Source organism: Siniperca chuatsi, linkage group LG12, assembly GCF_020085105.1.
Source record: "Siniperca chuatsi isolate FFG_IHB_CAS linkage group LG12, ASM2008510v1, whole genome shotgun sequence".
Taxonomy (NCBI): Eukaryota; Metazoa; Chordata; class Actinopteri; order Centrarchiformes; family Sinipercidae; genus Siniperca; species Siniperca chuatsi.
Genome location: NC_058053.1, coordinates 23,261,932 through 23,280,453, shown reverse-complemented (window position 1 = coordinate 23,280,453; position 18,522 = coordinate 23,261,932). Strand labels below are relative to the sequence as shown.

Sequence of the window (18,522 nt, the reverse complement as noted above, 5' to 3'; positions counted from 1 at the left end):
GCAGACACAATCAATTAATGGTTTGCCATATACATTGAAAATTGCTTGTATGACTTTATAACAATATTTACACCATGTGATCTGCATCCGGATATCTCACCTGAATATGGAAAAGCGCATATTAATGCAAGGTGTAAATTTTTGCAGAACATGTTAGAATCAGGATGCTATCAGATATGAAGGTGGTTTGGCGCACATTGTGATCAGATCTCAGCCAGTTGTAAAAGCATTCAGTTTGGCCACAAGAAAAAAATATGCCCAACAAAGGTCACCTTACTCTGCTTCTTCTTGCTATCTCAAGCTAACCCTGCAAAAATCTACAGACAACCTCTTCATCAGTAAAGGAAAAATAATCAGAGCCCATAGCAGCACCACTTCCCTTGACCTAGGATGCGCCATGAAAAGTCTGCTGCTCCACCTACCCGATTTACATGTTGAGATGTCGCCACAGAATTGAGATTATTAATACCAGGTTTTAAATGCAGTCCGAAGTCCCATGATGATGCAAAAACTAAACTTCAACAGGAATAAATGGTTTATGAAGTTTAACGGAACACAACAGGCTTTTAAGAGGTAAAAGGGCAAGTTTAAACCTCCCTTACCTGCCATTCGACTTTACTGATTTGCATTTTAGCAGCGATTAGCTCTGTTGTGAAGAAACATCAATCAGACTAGAGGCAAAATACCAAACACCTGAGCCAATAACAATATCAAAGTGTTGCCAAACCACTGACATGTACATAATAATTACTGTACATTATGGCTAAGAGTCACACCCTTTCATCTGCAGACATGCAAGGAAAAGCACTGCTGCCAAGAATATTACCTCTAATACAGGGCTGGGTGGTTTGACTAATCAAAATCTTGACAAAATCATATTTCTTTTAAATCTCAGAAATATGGATAATGATTTTAAGTTCTTGATTTCTTTTATACATGCTAAATACGACAATACTGACAAACGCAGGTATTTATTTTTTTACACAATATATTGCTTTGTATTCTTTAAATAGACATACATGTTTAATAACAGATTTCTGAAAGTGTGGCCAATGACATTTTTCTTTTTAAATGTGATTGAAGAGAAGGTCGTAGTCGAATTTGAGGAGGTAGTTACTCTTTCAGAAGAGCAGTTGATTATAATTGCAGTAACTGACAAACTTCAAAGTTACAGCATAATACAATCTCATATTTTAAAGTGGCCATTTCAAGGAAGAAACTCCAGTCTGGACATCTTTTCAAAACAATCCCTTCTTATTACTATACATTTATAATGTAACTTTAACAAAAAGACAAGGACATACAGTGTCAGTGATGCAAAGCACCTGAAACCAGCCTTGGCCAATATCTGACATTACCAAATACTCAGCACTAGCTGCTCTGTCCAACCTGCACCACCTATAGGCAACAAAAGCCACAGCAGTGGGAGTTTGACCTGCAAATAAAAATATGTGCTATCTACAAGCAATGTGGAAATTGGGTCTGAAAAAGGACGTGTCATATTATATTATTACACGGCTTTGTTGAATACTCGATTCTGATTGGTCAATTACGGCATTCTACAGTCTGTTATTTCTGAAGAGCAGGCAGCTGCTATGAATAACAGACCATTGCTATGGACGCAGTCCTGATCCTAGTCAAGTTCAATCATGTCAATCCGCAGAAAGAAGTCCTGTGGCAAAAAAAAACAACATTTTAAAATCATTTTTAAATCAATTAAGATAAATTATAGATTTCTTTAGTAAGTATCCATGTATTAAGCGGGATAATGTACAGCGAGCCTTAGAAAACTGAACAAAACACGGACAAATGGGCCGACAGTTGTAGCTGTTGTTGTTATTGTTATTGTATTATATGTATTTATTGTATGTCGCGCAGAAGTGACGTTGCTATACCAACCGCCGGCCTGATTACGTCTGCAAACAGAAAAAAAGCCCTTGAAGGTATGTAGTTCTTGGGAAAGCTCCCCAGTGGGTAGTTCCTCTCAGGGAGTCCCCAGAACAGTTTGATCTGACAACTCCTATAGTGAGCCCGTTATTTAAAGAGAGTGTTGTATTATGGGTTGAGTTACTCAGCCCCAAGTGTTCACGATGCCTAGTTTAACCTACAGGAGTTTTCTGCTGGGTCTTTTACTGTCACAAAGGAAATAAATTCCTAGTGATTGGAAATGGAAGCATCTCATTTTTACCATAAGAATATGACTAGGTGTGTGAGTGTAGGAGCTCCAGCAATTTTGATTTTGTGCCACCTGCAGGCAGCGAGTGTTACAAGTGCAGAAAGATCCATCCGACCATTGCCCACATGACTTGTTGCAACAGGCTAAAACATGCAAAAACACTGGTATGGTCCTTGTGGTTTGTATTTAATTTCAAACTACATTATTTAAAGTTGTGCCTTACAAATTTACATTTTCAAAATAAAATTCAAATTGATGTTCAAAAAATTCAATCAGATACTTTAAAGATGAAAACGAGTGAATAAGCACCTAACACTGAAGTGCTAGCAGGATTTATGAGCAATTTGAAAGAACCCCTAAAGGTCTTTACAGGCTTTTTTTCTTTTCAGATTGTGGCCCACTGGCCCTGTGGGGGTCCACGGATTGGTTGAAACAAAGAGGGATCTGTTTTGATGGGACATTGCTTAGTGACCCCTTTAAAAAAAAACATGTGTTCCCACATCTCCACTGTATCAAGGCCACACATTAAAACACACACATAACTACTGCCTAACTACATAATAACTGGACTTTACAAAGGCTTCCTTTAGGCTTCCTTTAAGGTTCTTTATCCTTGGATCCAGTTCAGTCTTGTTTGAGTTTTGAATTTTCCTTCAATACATTAGAGCGTCTGTTCATTGTGCTGCAGATTATCAAAAATGTGAACAATGAAAAGGGTAAGGGTAATTCTTCCAGTTGCCTCTACTTGTCTTTTTGCTCAACACAAAAACACATTTTTCAAGGGCTAAGCACAAAGGAATTGGCAGTCAAAGATCAGTGATGTGATAACGGGACACATCACTGACAAAGCACCAGTTGACACCACAAACAAATATCAGTGTCAGTGTGTTTATGTGAAGGGTTTTTTATCTCTGGAAATGCCCATGAAGGGTACTTCCAAAGCATCAAACTGCTCCCAGGTCTGTGAGAAAATTAGATCTGAATGCCTCAGTTATTTACTGGTGTGTGTTCTTTGTGCCTGCAGGCCAATATACCCTCTCAGTGTAATCATTATATGGTCTTTGTCAAACAAAAATGCTTCTGATTGTATATTATGCTGCTCTGGAGAGCGTGGACAAGTGGAGGCATCTTTGATTCACTGCTATTTGGATTGTAAACCATCTAACTTTAAACTGACACGGCAGTGTGAAGCCTCCGAAAAGACAAAAACAAAGCAAAACAAAAACTGTGCAACATACAAGTGAAACAGCAGGAAATAAAGTGAGACTATGTAACTTTGCTGAACAGCAGCCACTGTCGCCACAACGTACACTGTAACTTCATTAATTTTGGGGAATGGGACCAAAGGCAGGAAACAGCAAAGTCTCGTGGTGAAAAGAGTTTTAAAGTGGGTGAAGTGAAATTTCAGTTACATAGGACCATCAATCTAAAACTTGCAAACATTTGCCACCATAAGCTACTGGTCATATCAGACCGAACAGACTGTAGCAGAGAAACCCCCGAATGTATTGAATTTAGCAAGTAGTTTTTTAATTGCTTAGGATTTCCACTTTTCACTTGGAAGAGCAAGCTTGTGTAACTCCTTTCAAAAGTTACATAGTCTCGCTTTAAATTAAGAATAACGTAGTACCTGAACAAGTTCAAATTCCATTTGAGCACTTAAAAACTATTCTCTGCAGACTCATTTTTATCCACCAGTCTCTGCCAACTGATTCAAAAGAGTTCATTTCGGACATTGTATGCATGCATGCCTGTTCGTGGTGATATTTTTAGTGACATTTATATTGAGGAGTTTCTTGGATCTGAGGCTAAAGCACCGGAAAGCATGGGTCTCTTAAAGTCCCGATCCCGACATCTAAGCTGCTGCACCACTGTTTGTCACCCTGAATGCCACAAGAGAGCTGGAATAATTTAGTCCGCCAACAACAAAAGAGGCACAAAAGGAAAGAGCGAAAGTGTGTTTGTGTGTGTGTCAGGGGACGGGGGGGAAAAAGTGTGTCTGGCTTGCAGTCCTTCAACAATGCAGCTGCTACCCAATCTGTCCTCCTGTGACGGGAGTATTGTTCTCTCGGCCTGAGCAGCGCGCACAGACGGAGGCTGGGGCTTTTTAAACCCATTCACCCCCACCAACACACACACACACGCACATGATGCCTGGTAATGCAGCATTCACACCAGCCTCAGTCATAGGTTGCCAGACGGAATCTTTGAGGAGTCCGCCGAAATATGACAGTGATACAGAAAGTGTAAAACACCAAGTCAGAAGCAGTAGTACTGTATGTGTGATCACCGCAGTCTAAACAGTCAGTATGGCTTTTACTGTCCCACTGTGACTACTGTGACCGGCAGTTTTAGAAAAATATGTAATACAAACAAGGTTAAAAAATGTATTGACATAGTATTCATAGTTTTGAACAAACCATCGCACTCCAGACAACATGCTATGGTGAAAGAAGTCCAAATAAATCAGATATGGAGAAAAGAAGGTTCTGCACACTTATGTCTATTTTTACCTTTTAATGCTATACCATTATCACCACAGAAAGACCTTGACAATAGTAAATGTAGTCTGCGTTTTAGTAATACAGTCTTGTGTTTATTCATAGTTTTTTTTTCCAGCAAATAATACTATGAATTTAGTAGCTGCTGCAGAATATTACAAAATTTGCAGTTAAAGTATGGAGCACAGAACATGTTCTTTGAGAACATGGATGTAAAATTATCAATAGCAAAATTTTGGTAATAATAATCATAAAACTATCAATGTCACAAATCAACAATCAGTGCAATTAATGAACTACAATAATCTACAAGCAGATAGTGCTGAGTGTTAACACGTATGCTGATAAAATATTCACTATGAAATGTTTTATAAGCATTTAATAATGCTATTGAAAGCTCTGTGAAAGATTATAGATTACTTTTAGTGTAATGTACCATACTGACATTAATGCTGAGATTAATCTTTATGGTATTAACCATGGTCTGTACAAAAGAAACTTTATAAAAGATCAGAAAACAGATCTGTCTCTCCTGTTTAGACCTGGACTTGTGCTGCAGAATTAAATGTTCAGCACCTACAAGATCTACCATTAAGATTACTGTATATGCAGTAATATGCAGCTGCACAGGAAGAGTTTCACGTACTTTTTAGGTAATTTTATGAATATGAGTTTGCGTAGATTCTGCTACGACAAGATGTCAAAACGATTTTGTGGAAAATAACACACACTGTATGCACTCTTAGGTTGACATTTCTATATAAAATACCATAGATAGACATAACATAAGTCCCTGGTTAATGGTGTTCTCTGCACATCTAAACTACAAATTGACCACAACAATATTGGATTTTGGATTGGATTTTCTGTATCAATGAATTGATATAGAACCTTTTCTGTATCAGTGAATTTTTAATAATTAATATAGTACAATATGAGTTGCATTGACACACAGCCTCAGTGATATATATTCAACAACTTTTCTGTTAAACAAGATATTTGGAATTTGACTACATTCATTTGAAAATGAATTCAGATTTGTGGCTTACAGACTTAACGTGACAGTTTTGATTAGTCTTTAATGTTCTGAAAAAGAAGAAAAACACCTGCACCACAATAATGTAGAAGGATAATAAAGATTCTGTCAGTTCCTTTGGTTGATAATTCAAACAATGAGAAACGCTTCTCCATTGGTAACCTTCTTAGTAAAATTTAATTTTGGCCACTTACCAGAATTTCAAAATCCAAGTCTGTCCGAACATGTTATATCATATCTACCAAATATTTTCTGTAGGTGTGTATGTGTTTAGTGGGAGGAGAGGCCTGAGTCTTTCCATAGTGAGCAGATGCTCCAGCCTCCACCTCAGTGACCCAGCCTGCCTGCACTGCCTCTGAACTGTGTGTATCTCTCTCTGTGTCATGATCTAAGGTTAGCCCCCATGGGGGTGTATGGAGGGATGAGCTCCCCCGAGGCCAGACCCTGACCGGTCCCTCAGGGCCACCGCATGGCTGCCATTTGCTGGCTGAACCCAGCAGTGAGCCAGTCTGCCAGGCCACAGACCGGCTGGGAGGGGGACAAAGGGGTTGTAGAGGGTGGGGGTGGGGGTATATATGGGCAGCGGGGGCAACAGATGCCTGCTGAAGCCACAGGGGACCTCCCTGAAAGCATTCTCCTCCACCACCCTCCCCTACTGCTCTCCTGCAACTGGTGGTGTCCAGATTCATCCTCAGTGATACATATCACCACTGTCTGTCATGTGACCTTTTTAGGGGGTGTGGGTAGCACTCAATTTCACCTCTGAGCTGTGCAGACTCTCAGTTGGTTAAGTCTGGTTCTGCCTCTCTGTTGGTAGCTAAACCCAGGAGCAGACATGTCACTATGTCCCCATCATATGTGGGGATATAGTGGTGAGAATGGAATCATTGATCATCATTGGTTCCACTCTCATCATTATATACTTTATTCTCTAATTAATTTTGGATGAATTAAATTGGAGTGAAATTAAACTATTCCTCATGTTATAGGGGAACTCCCAAGGGATCCCCCAAGGCTCTGGTTGTCTGTCTCAGTTTCACTCACGAACATACTACATACTGTATATCTACACTAAAACCTTCCATTGTGAACAATACATTTCTAATACATTTCTAATATATATATACACATTTCTAATATATATATATATATATATATATATATATATATATATATATGGAGAGAGAGAGAGAGAGAGAGAGAGAGAGAGAGAGAGAGAGAGAGAGAGAGAGAGAGAGACAGACATTTCATAGTTTGGGCTGACCAACATTGCCATCCATAGAGCCAGTGCTAGCATGGCTAAAAAAAATCTTTAACGCGGCACTATCTATAAATTCAACCGTTTGGGTGTTGTGTTAATAAGGTATTTGAAACTTTCAACATGTAAAACAGATTTGAGCTAGAGACAAAAGAGAACAATCATCACAACAACTTTGGAACTTGATTTTTTTTTTGTCTGGCTAACTCTCTAGGTGCAACATTATACCACATATGAGCATTTTGATCACATCTGCACATATAGATTGTTTTTGCTGATAACTGATAACTGTGAGTTGAGTACAAACAATATATCTTTGGGGAATATGGTCTGGGAGATTTCATCATAAAAATGTATGTATAAACAATGAAGATCAAAACACCGCAACCCAAGACAAAGCATGATAGCAGTGTTTTCAATATTCTTTTACATGCAAAATTTGGGCTAACCCAAGGCAAAAGTACAAGAAAATAAAAAAAAAACACTTACCGGACAGCTCCAAGAGAAACAGCAAGGCAGAGAAACAGAGAAAAGGCAACAACTCCTACAATTTCTCTCCTGACACGCTACCTTTGGTCATTCCAGTAGCAAAGCACAAAGTTGGGAATTTCCCAATAATGGTGCTGGCAAAGTAAGCCCGGATGTCTGAAAAAATTCCTTTGTAAAGCAAAAAATAAATAAGTAATCTCAGTATCCACTAGGGAGTTGGAGAAAGTAAAGCTGTCAATCCAAGTGGGGCTGAGCAAAATTGGTTTCCTGGTTGAGTTTAGCAGCAATCCTAAAAGATCAGCCTTCAAGTTCTCCTTTTTGGTTGAGAAGCAGAGTGCAGTGCCCTGGAGCAGCCGGTTTAGCAGTGTGACTGACAACAGATGGAGTGTAAGGCATCTAACATCCCCTCGTCACACTGAGTCTGCCTACTGACCAATAGGAACACAGAAATCTGACCACAAACACACGTGTCACTTTCCTGTCTTCACCAAAGCTTATTCTGTACATACACACCAATCACCCACCTCTCCACCAATAAAAAGGGACACTAAGATAAGCTAGGATATCTCCCCCCACCCAAAACCTCACAGACACACACAAACACACACACACCACCAGCCCATCCGCCAGCTCGAGCCATGAATGGACAAGAAGGCGTGAGTTGACAATGGTGGGGAGGGGGACACAAAGGAGGGCCCTCGGCGGGCAGCTGCACACACACACACCATGCTCAGGGCCATTACACACATGCACGCGTGCACACACACACACACATACACACACAAACAAATACAGATACATGAGGAGAAAGAGCAAGTGAAAAAAAACAGGACCCAGAATTGAGCCCTGCGCAACACCTGGCTTACTGGGGACGGCTGCCGCTTTCGACCTCTTTGTTTCATGGGTGGGGGATTGGATTGACTCAGACAATGAGACGAATTATGTTAAAAGTAGTGTGTGCTCCCAAAATGGGTGTTAGGAGTGTGAGTGCGGCAGTGTGTGTGTGTGTGTGTGTGTGTGTGTGTGCGTCTGATGAAAAGTTAGCAGGTGGGGAAGGAAGCTGTGAAGGGAAAGAGCCTTCAAACTAACAAGAGGCAGAAAAGGAAAAGAGAGAAAAGGAGGAAAAAAGCGAGAGTAGGGCCTTATTGTTTGGATACGGCCCTGACAAAATGGCGGCGTCTTTTCAAAGGCCTCCAATTGTGAAGAGGGGTATTACTTTTAGGCTCAGAAGAGGTCAGAAACAAAGACTAGCTGCCTGTCAGGCTGGACTTAAACAGTTCCAGTTACCAGGCCATTTTACCTTCAGAAAGGAGGAGGTTTATTATTTTTCCCAACACTGCCAATGGAACAAAACATGATTTACCCTTCAGTAGAGAAGAGTACAGAACAAGTGTGAATACATGCCAAAACAACCTGTCAAGAAGAAATTGAATCCTTGTCCACTTATGCATATGATGAGTGCAAATGGCAAGATTAAGTAAATCATAGAGCATTATTTTACTAAAGAGGAAAAGGTAATCTACCATTTCAGATCAAAATATTTTTGTTTAAATTTAGGAACATGATTAAGAGTCTATAGCCAGGTCTGTGAGGCTTTAAACAGTGGTTCTTTGAGCTAAATGCTGATGTCAGCATGTTACCATGCTTACAATGACAACGCTAACATGCTGATGTTTAGCAGGTTCGCCATCTTAGTTAACTTAGCCTGTTAACATGCTAACATTTGTTAATTAGCGCTAAACACAATGTACAGCTAAGGCTGATGACAATGTCATTAGTTTGACAGGTATCTGGTCATTACCAAAATATTGGGCAAATTAAAATTTTGAACTAACAATGGTGCTAGATGAAAATTAGGATGCGTCCCTTGGCCAGCATGGATATCTGTAACAACTTTCATCGCAATCAGTCCAATAGTTGTCCAGACATTTCACTATAAACAAAAATGTCAACCTAATGGTGGCACTAGAGGTAAAGGAAGAGAATCACCAAAGTCTGTAGTATTCATTCTCTAGGTACCATGAATGTCTGTCCCGAATGTCATGGAAATCCATCCTATAGTTGTTGAGATTTGAGACATTACCTTCTAGACCAAAGTGACAGACCGACATTGCCATCCAATATTTTTCTACTTTTCATCACTGATTATTATAACACCTGAATGATTCAACCCAGTGCTAGGCATTAAACCTGAACACTTCTTTGGTACAGACCCAAATTAGATTTAAAAACTGTCAACTACAGATAGCCAGCATCGGAGGCCTGATCAGTTTCATAGTCTTGTTAATTATTTGATTGTATTCTTTTTTTCTGACTTAAATGATATCTTTGCTAGTTTTATTGAGGCAAAGTTCTTGTACAGCTGCTTGTGTTAGATGACATTTAACATTTGCGAAGTTTGGTTTCTTTTGTTAAATAAAAAAAAGCATTTTCAAAACACTTGCTCTTTGCTTCACTTAGCTTCTTCCTGTCTCAGAGAGTGATGCATGTCAGTTTGAAATACAAGAAGATAACACTCAACAGACAATGTAGACAAGAAGATGTCACAGCTGTGCCCACAGTTTGAATTAAGGTGATTTATGGGAAGGGCATCCAGAAATCATAGGCTATAGAAAAATGTGGCGTATTCAAATGTCATCTATGTTACCTTTTGTCACTGAAGCCTGAAAATCCATGTTTTGAGAACATGGTGGAGCCTGAGAGGAGTGTGTTTTCTGCTACAGCCATTCACCTGCAGTCCCCTGCCTACACACCTGCTTCCCATTAGTCATCAGACCAAGTATATATCCACTCCCTTAGCCAGCATTAACTTTTTGCCTGAATTTTCCGTTCCCCTCAGTTTTACCTATCTGACTGCATTCCTGGGAATAACAGTGTTTCCATACTTCGACCAAGTAAAGTTTTTGCCCCTCAACTTCTGCCTTGTCTAACTGCATGAGCCGTTGCTCCTGTTCCAGTTTCCTGAATCCCCACCAACGCTGTTTAACCGCTTTTAATGTCATTTTCATTACTCAAATATGGGAACGGGGCTTTTATCATTCCATCTGCACCAACTGTTTCTGTCAACTTTGGGAACCAGCACAGACGGCTTGTTGCCAACCTGGCAAACATTCTAGAGAAGTGTGATGCAGGCCTTACAGGCCACACTCAGTAAGCGTTCCCTGATCAAACCTGGAAAACCCGGGCCAGAACATGCAAATCTACAGGGTATAGTTCCCATTTTAGCCGAAAGTCATAACATTAATCTCATCAGGGGTGAGCACTCTACTTTAAAGTTATTACAGTAAAATGAACACTTGAACATACATCAGCGCGATAAGAACTACCTTAAATGACAGAAACCATCTTTGGGAAAAATCTATTTGACATGTATTTTGAGTTTTTAGTTTGGCTCATTTTCCATCCGCTAACATGGAAGGGGCAGGGTTTATGACCTATACTGCAGCCAGCCACCAGGGGGCGATCAAGATGTTTTTGATTCACTCTTATGGAGGTGTCACGTCATCCATCTTTATATACAGTCAATGGCAAAAACAAGCATGGGACACTACAACTCTCCAGTGTATTCAAATGATTTTTGTCTTATCAGCATGTCACTCAAAATCTATTCAAATTTGGTGGTACCAACAAAGAGGAAATTGTGTCATATCAGTAGAAGAAGTAGACCACACTTTTGCCCATAGCCATAGGTTATATATATAGACTAAATCACATGTACTTGGAAATTCTGTCAGTGGTTTTTCTCATCTTTCGAAATCAGACCTCAATGCCGAGCCAGCCCGCAGTGATAAAATGTTTTAACTGATAATTAAAACGGTATAATGATGTGTGTTTTCTCTGATTTGATTTCACTTTATTGCCAAATTTTTTCTGAAAATGTCTTGCATCACAAGACGTACACTGTTTCACCTACATAACAAAACACAACATTTAGCCAGACAACACAACAAACACTACAAACATACATAAACTTTAATTTTAGCATTTTAGTTAACATGCATACTGGCTCATTATGCCAACTTCATTAATATCACACATTTCTCACACAAGTAAGCCTACAAGCATTTATAATTTGCAAGAAAAGAAAAAAAATGAATTAAACAAATACCATAAAAAAGAAACAAATTATAACCTTGGAATATAAACTGCTTAACAGAGATTAGCATCAGTCAAGTCATTGCACTGTTTAGGAAGCTCCATAGCAAAAGTACTTCCATATCTTGTCATAAATCGTTGTAGTTTGGATCATTCCAGTGTGTGGTAGGCACTAAGTCACTGCAATTCTAAAATCCAATTAGTTAATTTATCACATTTTATTATCAGACTGATTTTCCTCTCTACTCTCCATCAACCACCCCCACCCCTGCTCCTCTCTGACTTGCAGTGACTCCTTAATTGGGGCTCAGCTGACAGGTTTTCCCCTCGGGGAGCAGGAGCCATGTGGACCATCTGCTTCTAGTCGCAGGATGAACAGGTGTCCTGCTCCCCGCCGCCTGCTCGCACCTTACCAAGCCTCTCGAACGCTGCACAGCACAGTGCTGCACAGTGTAGCTTCTGTTTACACAAGATAAATCTGAGTAGTTTTGTTTGATCTGTGTGGCATTTCTACCACACAGAAGTGCCACCACATCTGACAATGATCATAGCTGTGAAAGTAAAACCTGTTATTACACTTCTGAGTCAGTTTAATCTCTTTGTTTGACCCATCTATGTTCTTAAAATATTTTCTAAAATGGATGACTGTCTTTTTTAAATAAGCTTTTCTTATATCTGCAACCGATATAATCCACAATTATCTCACTTTGGTTTGTAATGTTGTTAAATTAAGGAGTTCTACAGGGTTCGAAACCCACACAGACACATTTTATATTTATGCAATAGTGATACAAATGCTTACTATCTAGTCTTTTTATTATCTGTATCCTTGTGTCCATTTTCAAATGAAACTCGTGTATTTGTCCCATTGATTGTCAGTGTTGCTCAGAGCTCATTTAGCACCATTGTCATCATGAGCAGTGCTGTCTAGAGTGAGGCACCATAGATGAAATAACAGTCTGTTACACAACCTCCACCCCAAAACACACATCTCTCCAGAAAGCAATCCTCTCCAGAAATTTATTCTAATGTGTTTGATTACAGTGAAAGTCCAGTATAACTCTTTTCATAGTGACAGAAATCATTCAACTGAGGGATGAGAAAAAGAAGAGAAAGGACAGAAGAAAGAGAAGGTGTAAAGATAATCCAGGCAGAACTAAGATGAATTAGTGTCAGTAAAGAAACAACAGGAGCAGAGGCTGCAGCAGCTCTTCCTTCAGCCCACTGGGTAAACACTGATCCAGGCAGCATGGATTACTCCAGCCCCTTAACAAGGCCTGAGAAGTGGATACAAGGAGAGGAAGAGGTAGTCCAGCTGGTATCATCCACACACACTTTACAGGCATAATGCTATACTAACAGCCCCCACACATGCTCCTACCTATGGAGAGGGAAGCCAAACAAACCACACCAGACCACATGGTGTGTGTGTGTGTGTATGTGTTTGTAGAGGGGGATGGGACAGGGGTCACCAGGACTTTGAAGGCACAAAAGGTTGGCCTTAGGCCCAGTGCCCTCTGGGTCACTTAAGGAGGCAAGGAGGCAGCATGAAAACATGTGCGCGCACACACACGCACACACCACCTGCTGTTCCACAGGCTCGTGTTTGGTGTAATGGAGATGGAGTGATTCAGCAGCCACACAAAGCAGGACACATTGCTGAGATTTACCACATAACTCAGGCCAATAAAACCTCCGTGGCAACCTGATCAGCATCTTTGGAATTGTAGTTTTCAAAGAGGAACATCGGACTGCAACTAAGGATCATTTTCATCCTCGATTATTCTGCACTAATTAAAGCTAGAGTGCAGGACTTTTACATATAAATGAACGTCCGTTACATTCAAGCCCTCGTTGCCAAACAAGTTCACACAATGCTGATTAAGCCTATCACCGCCAGGTAAGTCTCTCTGTATTTCACAGAATACAGAGTTTTTAAATCTGGTGTCTGTGGCGACATTCCTGCGCTGGCGCAGCGGTAAAGATGCGTTTTATGCCAACCAGCAATGATTTGTTGGTTTTGATTTGATTTGGTTTGCCAGAGTGGAGTAAGCGGGGAGTAACCCAGAGCCATGCATAGAGCTCCGCGATCCGCCATTGCTGTAAAAAAAAAGGGGACAAGCACGGATAACCATTGGTGTAGCTTCAGCTTTTCTTTGTTGGAGCGCTGAGAGAAGAGAAGGGACTGAGGGCAGACAGATGTCACGTTACTGCTCTTGGACAGGTTGGTAAAATATTTGGAGTAGGCATTACTGCTATTACATTTACTCTACCTAAATAATGGATTATTGTCTTGGAACTGTGGAAATTTCTCTGTATTTTTGTAACGATTTCTGAACACGAGCCTGGGGCGAGCTCACTGTAGGCATACATCATAAGCACACATCGACAGTGTTGCCAGCTTTAAACGTTTAGTCTATAAATTGTCAGAAAATAGTGAATCCAGCAAATTATCACATTGAGAATCTGGAACCTTCAAAATGTGTGATTTTTGGTTGAAAAATTACTTAAACAATGACTCTACTAATCGTTTCAGCAGATTCTTGTCATTAGATTGAACTGTTCAACACACACAAACTTCCACCATGTGTTTGCCAGCACAATGACACACAGCACACTGGCAAAGAGAAAACACGCGAATTAAGAGAAATACTTTCAGAAGTGTTTCGGAAGAAAGCAAGCACTGCTATGACCTGCATTCTTCTGTCTCCCCAGTTTTAGTGCTTAGTTAGAGTTAACTATGGAAAAGATAAAAATATTAATACATAATTTTTTTTTATGTTCCAAGCTTCCAGATGTTGTTGGAGCCCAATGGGATTTTGAGAGGTTTATTCAAGAAAGAGAACATCAGGACATTTTCACAGTGTCAGTCAGGGAAAATCTAGGAATGTTCAGACAATGACAAACCAGGAAGGGAAATATTGCTTAGTAATGGAGGTGCTTTGACGTTATTTTGAAAAGTTCAACGTCATGGAATTTCACATTCACAACTCTACTGTTATGATGAAATGTCTGGAGTTACACACACACACACACACACACACAGCTCCCTGATTAAGTCATGATAGATCGTCCCCACAGGACCTGGCCTATTGAACACAGTTTGTGTGCATGTGTGTGTGTGTGTCTGTGGTGTGTGTTAGCAAATATCCACGTTTACATACATGCTGGTGCATGCTTGTGTGTGTGTGTGTGTGTGTGTGTGTGTGTGTGTGTGTGAACGTATGTGCAGTCATGTGTCTGACTACGCGCAGGTGTGTGTGAGTGTGTGTGTGTGTGTGTGTGTGTGTGTGTGTGTGTGTGACACCAGGGCGAGTGCCGGGCCAGCGGGGTCAGAGAGGAACAAAAGAACAGAGCAGCTGCCGGGCCAAACGTCATCCAGCAAACCCCTGCCCCCCCATCACCCTTCATTTTCAATGGGAGCGTGCCGCTGTCCTGCTTCTGCTGACACATGCACATTTACACACAGACACACACGTCCTGCCTGGCGGTTCACAGTCATGTCTAGAGCTCGCTGCAGCAGGCAAAGGGGGTAAAAGGGCACATGGGGACATATGCAGAGCATGCATAGATGCAAAAGCACAACACAGACTAACATCTGTGCTTCCCCTCAGATTTTTGGCCATTAAAGGACACTAGAACTCTTTGCCAAAACACACAGGTTTAGCAGCCTGTACGTGGAAATAAGGAATGTTACATGTTACCGTTGCTGGACTCCCACTTTCTACCGCAGGTTTGGTGAAATACTGCTAAGATGCTATTTCAGACTATTCAAATCTTTCACTAGTCAGATAAAAGTACCAATAACACAATGTAAAAAATACTACTACAAATGAAAGTCCTCAAAATGATACTTGAGTTCAAATACGGAGGTTCACAGCCTCAACATGCCCTTAAAATATCAAAAGTGAAAGCGCCCACTATGAAAAATTACCCTATTCAGAGTGTATTAGTACATGTAAGTAATATGTTTTTATACTGCATATATTGGTTATCATTGGATCATTATTAGTGATGCATTTATATGTAAGAAGCACTTTGACGTTGTTGAGAAAATGCACTACAGTACAGTAAGTTACTTTCCACCACTGCTAGAAGAAATTCTTCATTTACTGTAAACAGCAACAAGAGGGCCAAGTGGAAGTTTCCACAATTCTTCACCTGGCTGTTCGATCCAAACACATTGTTGCAATGGCTTACATTTGTTCAAATTACTAGACACATCACTGTTGGATTTGGAAGTCAGTCTAGTTTAATAGTTATGGGATAGTAACAACAGTCATATGATTGGTGGGATTTTCATGTTTGAATTCTACCAAAATCTACAATAGCAGTGCTTCAAAAATACTTTTAAGGGTCAGTTCATCCAAGATCCAAAAAAGAAAACAAAAACAACAAAAGCAAATATTTTGAGTTATCTACCTCCAGAAACTCAGTGTGAAATTGAAAGAAATAGTCCCAAAAAACTGCTGAAAATGTGTTCTGTGGATCATCCAGAGTAATGAGAATATCGATTCTGGAAAGATACGTTGCTGTTGAAATTTTAACATTTAGTTTTTCAATGCAGTGAACAAAACAGATGGAATTTCAGAGAAGTAAAATCTAAAACAGTCAAGTCAGTTTTATTTATATAGCCCAATATCACAAATCTAAATAAAACTAAAACTATCTGTATTGTTGATATATATATATTGAAATATATATACGTGTTCTTTTGTAATTTAAATGAACCAACCCTTTAGGTTTTCTTATTTTGTCAGGATCTGCAGTCATGTCACACAGAGTAGTGTATATATGTATATGTGTGTATGTCTTTTTCTGTGCATTGCCTCAAAAGGGTGCACTTCTGTTTTTTTTCCCCTGCACCTTTTTACTATGCACATAAATAATAAACACAGTAGTGGTGTATCTATTTAGGAAATTCACAGTTTGATGTTAGTTTAGTGTCACAATTAATTTCAATCCAGCGAAATAGGGAGAGCCTGAGAATCTGCCCTACATTTCTATTTAACATTCAGTTTCATAAATGTACAGCAGTAGTAGAAGAGGTTGTTTGCCGTGTCATGCATATACAAGTGCTCAGCCCACATGGAATTATAGGACAGCAGAAATACCACTGCATGGTGAAAAACACCTACAGCACCTACTGACATAACATGTAGCTGTCAAAAGCCAAATACCTTGCTGTGTTTCAACAGTTAAGACATCCACTTTGCAAATAAGCACAAAGCAGAGAGAGAGAGAGTGTGTGTGTGTGTGTGTGTGTGTGTGTGTGTGTGTGTGTGTGTGTGTTCGAGAAGAGGAAAGCAAGCTGAAGTTGTTTGGTAAGGGTTGTCACAAATTGAACTAATTATATTGCATAAAGAAAGAAAAAGTCTTCAAAGGTTTTTAAATTCTTGCACATCAGCAACAGCCAACATGAATTCATTTAACACTTTACTCATATAAAATCACTATAGTTGTGCTATATTACATCTTTCAGGGTCTTTAAGTGTGTCTGTGGTACTACACATAGTTTATACTGACGTTTACAGTTTTACAGCATATTCTGTTAACTTCTAAGTAATATGTTTTGCTACTCCTATAGAGGCCTGAACTGTTTCACTAAAAGTATACTGTGTCTACAACACTCAGTAATGATTCTGTATGGAGCTTATGGTATTGTTAAAATCTGCTGTTGTATTGATATTTCTGTAAGAATTCAGTTGTTTCTAGTCAGTCAGACAGCAGTTTACATTACCACGTTTTTACTTCCTGCATTCATTTAGGTTGTTCAAGTCTGGAATACAAAATATGTGATGTATAGGGGTGAACAGAGGAATGACAGGTCACCACTTACTTTAGCATGGCATCCAACCCCGTCCTGCGTTATTCCTCTATCACACGTTCCCCTCCGACAAAAAGCAGAAGGTAGAGCAGGACTTGCAGATAGAAGCTGCCGTTTAAATAAGCAGCCGAGAAAGTCGGGGAATACATAATCAGTTGCTTGCAGTGTGTGTGTGTGTGTGTTTCAGAGAGAGAGAGTTTAAGGCATTGCAAGGCATTAAACTTTTCCATCTTGTACCCGTCTTACTGTCTCCACCCAGCGGCCACGATCCGCATCTGTCCGCGATGCAAACAGTCAGTCTCTCTCTGCGCGCACGTGTGTCCATAATAACTAATGTAATATTATACATATTACTACTGCTGCAACCAGCCACCAAGTGTGGATGCATGTGTCATATCCCATTGTCGTGCTACAGCACATGCAATAAAGGCCTTGTTCACACTGAGTGCCGTGGCCACTTTTCCCATTTGCACTATATTTTTTGGCAACATAGAGACAAAGATTTTGTTAAATGAAGCTTCAAGTCCTTTCCAGGTTAATCTATCCAGCATTAGTACAAGATAATACATCAGTCACTTTGCAAATAGATAAAGCAATTCTTTCAGAAAATCATTTGGAGAAAAAAAGCTTCATTAACTGGATGATTCTATTCTTTGCAAGAATTCTTTGTGTTAGATTTTCCAGTGATACTCTCAAGATGAAGTGGTTAAAGCGATATATTGGTAATCAAAACATTTATTATTTGTAATACTATTCTTAGGTTTCATCCTCTTACCACATACGTTTATGTAGTACTATGCAGTGATGTTGCCACTGGTAAAAAAAAACATCTATGCTGGAGAAACGGCACAATAGGGGAATCACTTATCCTCTGCGTCTATTTGTTTGTTTTTTAAATTGTATATTAACAATTTATGGATGATTTCGAATTTTCTTTGCCTTTTTAAATAATTAAATGCTGTGTTGAAAGCTGTTAACAGGACTACTGCATGACATTAATACACTTACCATTTGGGGAACATACAGTGGCAAGGAAATCTGTCTCCCTCTACTGGGTAAACGCTGTAACAGCAGAAACATTCAACAGATCCCACAAAAAGGTAAAGAAAATAATTATTGTATGATGTGGGCTGGGAAAAA

General features: G+C 39.7%; 1 protein-coding gene across 4 annotated transcripts in view; it reads right to left on the bottom strand.

The window, feature by feature from the left end:
- Nucleotides 1-18,106, bottom strand: part of LOC122885985 (probable ribonuclease ZC3H12C) — a 30,988-nt gene extending 12,882 nt beyond the window's left edge. The window contains exon 1 of one of the 4 annotated variants that reach the window (XM_044217814.1): nt 17,395-18,106. The gene's annotated coding sequence lies outside the window, so the exon portion shown is untranslated. Of the gene's footprint in view, nt 1-5,907; nt 6,263-7,460; nt 8,074-10,107; nt 10,210-17,394 lie in introns of those variants that run through there. The other 3 variants (XM_044217813.1, XM_044217812.1, XM_044217815.1) reach the window with 3 other exon arrangements.
- Nucleotides 18,107-18,522: the final 416 nt, after the last annotated feature.